This window comes from Tenrec ecaudatus, chromosome X (assembly GCF_050624435.1).
Source record: "Tenrec ecaudatus isolate mTenEca1 chromosome X, mTenEca1.hap1, whole genome shotgun sequence".
Taxonomy (NCBI): Eukaryota; Metazoa; Chordata; class Mammalia; order Afrosoricida; family Tenrecidae; genus Tenrec; species Tenrec ecaudatus.
In genome coordinates this window covers 59,229,421-59,238,241 of record NC_134548.1, presented here as the reverse complement: position 1 = coordinate 59,238,241, position 8,821 = coordinate 59,229,421, and the positions used below count along the sequence as shown (strand labels likewise).

At 42.2% G+C, this 8,821-nt stretch overlaps 1 pseudogene; it reads left to right on the top strand.

Moving 5' to 3' along the window:
- Nucleotides 1–4,232: 4,232 nt before the first annotated feature.
- Nucleotides 4,233–4,884, top strand: LOC142433412 (ATP synthase peripheral stalk subunit OSCP, mitochondrial pseudogene; annotated as a pseudogene).
- Nucleotides 4,885–8,821: the final 3,937 nt, after the last annotated feature.

The window sequence follows — 8,821 nt, the reverse complement described above, 5'->3', positions numbered from 1 at the left end:
GAAGGCTCCATTCCCACAGACTTTACTCTACTAATGTCACCATGGGCGGCTACACTCCAAAAAAATCATCTCCTCCTCAGTCACATTTTGAGTGTCCGCCAACTTGAGGAGTCCATCCTCCAGCACTGTCTCCCACAATGATCTGCTTCCATTCATTAGGTCTTCAGTTTCTCTAAGCTATAATATGGTTTTCAGTGCCTCCTTCCTCTGAAGTGAGGAGTGAAGTCATTCTTAATTGTCTGTTCATAGTCTGGAAGCTCCGCTGAAACCTGTTCACTTTGGGTAACTCTACTGGCATTTGAAATACTAGTGACATAGCAATACACAAGCCAATACACAGTACAACAAACTGACAGAAATGGTGATTTAACCTAACTACAATAGAGCATAAAATATGAGCACTGGTTTTGCAGAAGGCTGTGGATGACAGTGGAAGCCTAAAGGAGAACATAGTAAATAAAATAAAATAGCAAATATATGGTAGTCCTAGGCCACTATTCATTGAGCAACCTCAAAGCAAGAAATCCAAACCAGAACCTTAACAACCTCCAATTCCATGACCTTGGCATAGCAGTTATCTGCTTCTTCTCTTATCAGGATGATACAGCCTTAAGTTCAAGGGAGTATTTCAGTTCATTAAATCTGCTACAGGTGAAAATGAGGTAATGCCTAATTCACTTAGTGGGGTATTCACATAGAATTTTTCTGATGTGGCCCAATGAGGATGCTGTCTGCTTTGAAAGGACAGAATCTACAGTCCCAGTAGTCGGTGGTACACACCTTGTGTCACCGAGGGCTGGATAGAAACTGGGTCAAAAGTGTCCAATTAGGAACATCGTACCAGGCATGTTCTTCCCTTGAGCATTTTTTTTATCCAATGGGAGGTTGTTCCACATGGTTTACTCACCAATAGAAGTGTAATCACCATTTTTCCAGGGCATGTATACCCCCTCTCCCCCATCATGAGTTGAATTTCCAGTAAGTTTAGTTTATCACTCTAGTAGGAGTGTCTCTTAATTTGGAGTGACTTTAGCACAATGGTATATGGTAGCAAGTGTATAATCTGCCTCTCCCCCATATTTTAAAAAGATGCCAGCTAACGTGAAGTCTCCTCTGTCAAAGTGGTTTCTAAGATGCTCATGTAAATCAGGGGATGATATATGGATCATGGGAACTAGGCAGGCTGTCTTCCTCATCACTTGGGGGACTGGATTAGAAAATTACATGACCTGAGAGCAGAAGCCTATGTTTTTCTTGGTGTTTATCCTTACAGTAGTAGACTCATACAACATTTGTCCTTTTGTGATTGAGTAATACATGGTAGTCTTGAGCTGCCATTTTTTAGGCACTCTCAAAGTAAAAGATCTGAACCAAAGTCCAATAAATTACAAATCCATAACCTTGCGATAGTAGTCATCTGTTTGTTTTCTCATACTAGGGCATTTCAATCCTAAATCCAAGGGAATATTCCAGTTCCTTTAATCTCCCACAAGTGTGTTTAAATTAAGTCCAGATAGTTTCATTGAGTTTCCAAATAAGATCCTTCTGGTGATACTTATGAAGGAAATTGTCCACCTCAAAAGGGCAGATTCTAAGAGGACTTCTGGCAAGATGCCACACAGGTAAGTGGGCCATGTTGGGAGCTCCAAGGTTATCATTGAGCTAGCCTTGTGGCACCCCAGAGCTCTTTGTTGACCCAGGGGTCATCCTTCCTCTATCCCCACCAGTACTTATTGTGGAGCATCGGTGATCTGCAACTTAGTGCCAGAGCTACCCTAGCCAGCATTATCCAAATTACTGCAGTTCCCATAACAACAGCCCCCTCCTTCTATCCACCCATGGCTCTTCCAGGCCAGATGCCTCCCACTGTCTGATTGTGGCTCTTTCTGCTGTGACTAGAATCCTCCCTTCACCCTCCCACAACTTGTGCAGCTGAGGCCAGTGCCCACCCGCCATGCACTGGTCTGTCTGCTGCTTTTCCCACTGGGGCTAGACCTTGCCTGCTGTGAGCCCAAAGTGCTGCCCTGCTCCAGCCACATGGCACTCTCACCAACCCACTGCATCCATGAGGATCTCCTGCTTGTCCACCCCAATCCTGTGGCTCCCCTTCAGGCCCAGCCTGGCCCAGTGACACCCCGACCCCATAAGCCTTCCTTGGTCCCATGGTCCCCCTGCTGATCTGGCCCAAACTCATGGCTCCTCTGCCAGTCAACCTCAATGCTACAACCCCCCTGCCAATGCGGCCCTATCCCGTGAACTCCATGATGACAAGCCTTGGCCCCACAGCTCCTCTGCCACCCAGTCAGCCCCGAAGCCCCCATGCTAACCAGCTCTAACCCTGTGGCCTCCCTACCAACCTAGCTGGGATCCACTAACATGCACACACCCCCATTCTGGCCAGCCCCAACCCCACGGCTCCCCTGCCAGCCTGGCCAGATCAGGTCCCACGACTGCCTCACCAGCCAGTACAGGCCCCATGGTCCCCCTATCAACCCAGTCCAGAACTACAGGCCCCACCAGCTAGCCTGGACCCACAGCTCCTGTACAGATCCAGACTGGACCTATGGCTATCCTGCCAACCCATGCTGGCCCAGACTGGAGGCTACCCCACCAGCCCGCCTAAGCCTGGCCATGTGGCCTGCCTACCTCTGCCAACCCCAGCCCACCTTCTGTGGCTCACCACCACCGCCAGCTTCCAGATCACTGCAGCTTCCAGTGCAATTGCCCTGCACATCACTACCCTCGCTGACCCAAATCATGCTGCCTGTGTTCTGAGAGGGCCATCTGACCTGACTTCCAAATATGTAATCTTGGCTGTCTAAGGATAGAGTAAAAACCCAGTGAGATAAATAAGTAGCCTGATCCCCCAACGCAGTTGGCTACAGGTAGCTCTTAGATACATGCACACTAGCCTCCAAGAGAGAAAACTTAGGGCCCCCTGATGCCCGGGAAAATGGCATCAAGCTCCTCCAAAATGAAACGAAGACATCAACCTGCATTAACAACCTCTTAGGAAAGCAAGAGAAACAAAAACGTGTCCAAGGAAGTCCTGAACCTAACAATGTTCATAGAAGAAACAGAAATGGATCCGCCATAGAAAGAAATCTTCAGTATGCTGCTTACAGTCATACAGGATATGAGGGAATCAATTCAGGAAAAGGATGAAATAATAGAGAAGATAAAATCCACATACCAAAGGGCAATACAAGGGTTAAGGGACAAGGCAAGAGAATCAAAGAACAAAATAAGAGACCTCACCAACAGACTTGAAGAAGCAGAGAACCATATCAGTGATCCAGAAGATAGCCATGCAGATTTCAACAAATGAGAAAGGCAGTCAAACAAGACAATTACAGAAGCTGAAGAAAATTTTAGAACCATAACTGATGCATGAAGAGAATAGCATTCAAATAATTGAGCTACCATAAAAAGACACAATGAAGAAATCAACAGCAAAGGGAATTCCTGGAAGAAAATTTCCCCAACATAATGATTGAGAATCAGACAATCATTCAGAAAGCAGAGAGGACATCAATTGTACTGAACCCCAAGATGAATTCACCAAGGCATATAGTAGTCAAATTATCCAACTTTGAGGAAAAACAAAAACATAATTGCACCTAGAGAAAAACAGGCAGTCACCTGCAAGGGGGCTCAGATAAGAATAGAATATGCTCAGATTTATCAGCAGATACCATGAAGAAGAGGAGAGATTGGAGCAGCAACCTCTGAAAGTTGACAGAGAATAATGCCAACTCAAGAATCCTCTATCCTGCCAAACTATCTATCAAAATAGATGGAGAGGTAAGAGTTTTCCCAGAGAAGGAAAAAAACAGAGAATACTGATTTTTTTTAACGAAACCCAGCACAACAACAAAAAAATCTTGCCAACTCACTTTGCACAGAAGACCAAAATTACTGAGCACAAACCAGAGACCACCACAACTACATTCAGAAGGCAACATATTGAAAACAACCCCCAAGATAACAGTAGCCCAACGATGAAAAGAAGGCAAGAATAAATCCATGCACAGGTACACAGCACACTGATAAGGAGGGAGGTAGAATAATACCTAACACAAAAGGTACAAAGGGACAACAAAGAATCCACAGGTGGATTTATTGGTAACTCTGAATGCCAGTGATCTAAACTCACCCATTAAAAGACAAAGGTGCCCATCACATCCTCCCTGCTTCTGTCTTGGGTTTGACCTCCGGCCAGCCGGGGGAAGATGGCTGACCCAGCAGTAACCAGGCTTTCCCAGGTGCAATGCTTCAGTACATCTGTGATCAGGTCATTTGTCAAGATTATGAGGCCACCTGTTCAAATCCATGGTGTTGAAAGTCGCTATGCCACTGCCCTTTATTTTGCTGCATCTAAACAAAATCAACTGGATCAAGTGGAAAAGGAGTTGTTGAGAGTAGCACAACTTCTGAAGGACAGAAGTTGTAATTCTGAATTCCCATGTAAAGCACTCTATTAAAGTGAAAAGCCTGAATGGCATCACTGCCAAAGAGGCTTTCTCCCATCACATTCAACCTGATCAATTTGCTTGCTGAAAATGGTCACTTGTACAACATCCCAGGAGTCATTTCAGCCTTTTCCACCGTGGAGGGGTTCCTTTCACAGTCACCACTGCATCTCCCTTAGGCGACGCCTCTCTCTGTGAATTGAAAATGGTCCTGAACAGCTTCCTTAGCTAAGGCCAGGCATTGAAATTGGAGAAGAATGACCCATCAATCATGGGTGGAATAATTCGTGAGAAGTGCGTGGATATGACTGCCAAGTCCAAGATTAAGAAGCTCAGCAGGGTTATGTGGGAGATGGTGTGGCCGTTTGAATTTTCTGTCAGTGGAAATTTTTCAAAGTTGGAGCATCAATGAAATGTTTCCTGAACAGAAAAAAATAAAATAAATTATGAAAGACAAAGGTTAGCAGACTGGATAAGAAAACATAATCCATCAGTCTGTTGTCTGCAAGAAACACGAACACATCTTAAGCTCATAGACAAAACTACATTGAGAATCAAAGGCTGAAAGTATACTAAGCAAACGGCAATTTAAAAAGAGCAGGAGTTGCAAGCCTAATCTCTGACAAAATTGACCTCAAGGTGCAAGTCATCAGAAGAGATAAGGAGGTAATGCTCAGGAGATCAGTAGATCAAGAGACAGTGAGCATAATAAATATATATGCTAACTACAGCCTTGCAAAATTAGTCAATCAATTTCTTCAAAAGATGAAAAGATAGAACACAAGTTCAAGAATCATAGTAGGTGACTTTAATACACCGTTCTGAGAAATATAGGTCAATGGGAATGGAGCCAAACAAGGAGGCTACAGAACTAAGCTCTACAATTAGGCAACTCGACCTGGTAGACATATTTAGAGCTCTCCATCCAAATGCAAAAAGAATTCACATTATTTTCATATGCATATGGCATATATTCCAAAATACACCATATACTGGGACACAAGTCTTGCCTGAGTAAATTCACTCAGACTTTCCTCTCTGACCAGTATGCCATTAAGCTGGAAATCAATAAAAGAAAGACCAAAAACACAAGGGAAAACACTTGGAGGATGAAAGAAAATAACGAATTTCTTCAAAATGAACGGTACTTGCCCAAATTAGAGACAAAACTAGGAAGTTTTTAGAAACTATTGAGATTGAGAATACAATGTATCAAAAGCTATGGGATACAGCAAAAGCAATTAGCAGAAGATGTTGAAAGTGATAAATGCACATATGAAAAAGGATGAGGACTTATGGTAAATACACTTTCACAAAACCTCCAACAATTGGAACAGACTCAACAGTATAATCCCTCTAATAGCAAAAGAAATAATAAGAATCAGGGCAGAGATAAACAAGTTGGGAAAAAAACACTGCAAAAAATCAACATAGTACAAAGCTGGTTTTGTGAAAGGATTGGCAAAGACAGACAATTGGCAAAGAAAGCAAGGAGCAGACATCAATAGCCAGGATGAGGGATGAAACGGGAAATTACAATGGAACCCAATGAAATTAAGAGTAATTACACAGTATCACGAAGATCTGTACTATAATAAATATAACTTGGAAAACATGGACAAATACTTGGAAAAACAATCCCTCCCCAGATTATCCCACATAAATGTCAAGAACCTGAACAGACCCATAGCAAAAGAGGAAATAGATAAGGTTACCAAGGAACTACTAACTAAAAAATCTACCAAGCATTCAGGACTGGCACCAATTCTACACAAGTTCTCCCACAGCGTAGAAAAGGATGTCTACTCCCAAACTCATTCTAGGAAGCTAGTGTTACACTGATACCCAAAGTAGGCAAGGATCCCACAAGAATAGAGAACTACAGACTGATATCTAATGAACATCTATGCAAAAATCCATAAAATTTTGGTCAATAGAATACAAAAGTATATAATATGAATAATTCATCATGATCAAGTAGAATTTATTCCAGGAATGCAAGGATGATTCAACATCCAATAGTCTATTAACGTTAGCCATCACATTGACAAGAAAAAGGACAAGAACCACATGATAATATCAATAGATACAGAAAAATTATTTGGTAACATTTAACACCACTCCTAATTAAAACACTCAAGAAAATAGGATTGGAAGGAAATTACCTGAATATAATACAAGCCATATATGAAAAACCAAAATCCAATGTTATACTCAATTTAGAAAAGATGAAAACTATCCTACTGAAAAGGGGGAACAGACAAGGATGTCCCCCTTGTCTCCACTTTTATTCAACATCGTTCTGGAGGTCCTAGCTAATAACATAAGGAAATGGAAGGATATCAAAGGTACTCATCTGGGGAAAGAAGAAGTGAAATTATTGTTATTTGCAGATGACATGGTTCTATATACTGAAAACCCAAAAAACTCCACATTGGGAGTGCTGGAAACCACAGGAATTTGGTGGAGTGGCAAGATACAAGATCAACAAAGAGATTTCAATTGGATTGCTATATACATCAGATATGCTCACAGATATGGAGATCGAGAAAGTAGTACCCTTCACAACAGCCAAGCATAAATTGAGATATCTAGGGATATACCTAACCAAAAAACTCCAAAAGATCTGTATAAAGAAAACTAAAGAATATTATTATAAGAAAACCAAAAGTTATTTTACAAATGGAAGAATAGCCCATGCTTGTGGATCAAGACTCAATAATGTAAAGATGTCAATCCTACCCAAGGTACTTTATAAATTCAATGCAATCCCAATACAAATAGCAGCATCTTTTTTCAAAGATATGGAAAAGCTAAGTACCAACTTCATATGGAAAGAGAAGAAGCCCAGAATTATCAAAGAAGTTCTCAAGAAGAAGAATGAAGTTTGAGGGCTTGCATCACTTGACTTTATAAAGATATTATACAGCCACATTTGTCAAAACAGCATGGTACTGGTATAATGACAGATACTCAAGCCAAAGGAAAGGAACAGAAAACCCAGAAATAAAATTAGCCATATACAGGCAACTGATCTTTGATAAGGGCCCAAAAGGCATCAAATGGGAAGTGGACACCCTGTTTAATAAATGGTGCTGGTAGAACTGGATATCTGTGGGGAGAGGTCAAACGCTTACAGACATCCTCCCCAGGGTAGTTAGTCACCAGACTACAGGGTAGGCCTCTAGGGCAGTTAGTCCACCAGACTATATGGCAGGCCTCACTCCCTGCTACTGGGGACAATAAACTATTCCTCCTTGAGGCCTGAGACCAAGCGCTCACACCCTCCTGATAATGGTTCCTATGGAGTAGCGCTCACACCCTACTGATAATGGTTCCTATGGAATAGGACAAAGTTAGGCCGCCATCCTGAACCTAGGATCCCTCCCCTTCCTATTGCGTGTATGTCCCTAGACCACCCCCCTCTCATTACTGTATTACCTATAGGACAGCCCCTTCCAGTGACGTATGTCCTCACCTGTAATTAGGGGGCTTGCATGTCCCCAGAGAAGATAAAAGGGGCCGGGGCTACCATTAAACTCTCTCTCTCTCCCTCCACGTGGACCATCGAGTGGAGCTGAGGTGAGCAAGCTACCATGAAATGTGTCTGACTCCCATTTATTTCAATACTTCTATCTCTCATGCTCTCAATAACTTTACTATGATCTTTACTTATTATCGCTGTACAATTGTGCCTACTGGACCTGTAATGATGTGTTAGGGGCTGGCTTCCCCTGACAGATATCTATCTGCAGAAAAATGAAGCAAGACACTTACCTCACTCCATACATAAGAAAAAGAATCAAGATGGATCACAGACCTTGAGGTAAAACCCTATGCTGTTAGGATCAATGAGAAAATTGGGCCAACCCTAAGAACCTTGGCATGGGAAATACATAGGCTACCAGAAATAGGGAATGATACATACACAGAGGAATCTAAAATAGACAAATGGGACATACTACAGATAACATACCTGTGTTCATCAAAAGGCTTCATCAAGAGAGTAATAAGAGAGCCCACAGATTGGGTAAAGAGATATAGGAATGACATATCAGACAAAAGGCTTATTACTAAAGTTTACAAAACTCTCCAAGCCTACAATAAGAACAAATTGAATTGCCCACTGAGGAGATGGGCAAAAGACCTAAACAGAAGATCCACAAGTGAGGAAACCCAAATGACCAATAAAACACATAAGAAAATGTTCCTGATCATTAGCCATCCAGGAAATGCAAATTAAGACAACTATAAGATACCCCCCAATACCCTCAAAGATAGCCCAATTCAAAAAATCAGAAAGCGACAAATGTTGAAGTGGGTGTGGTAAGACGGGAACTCTCATCCAC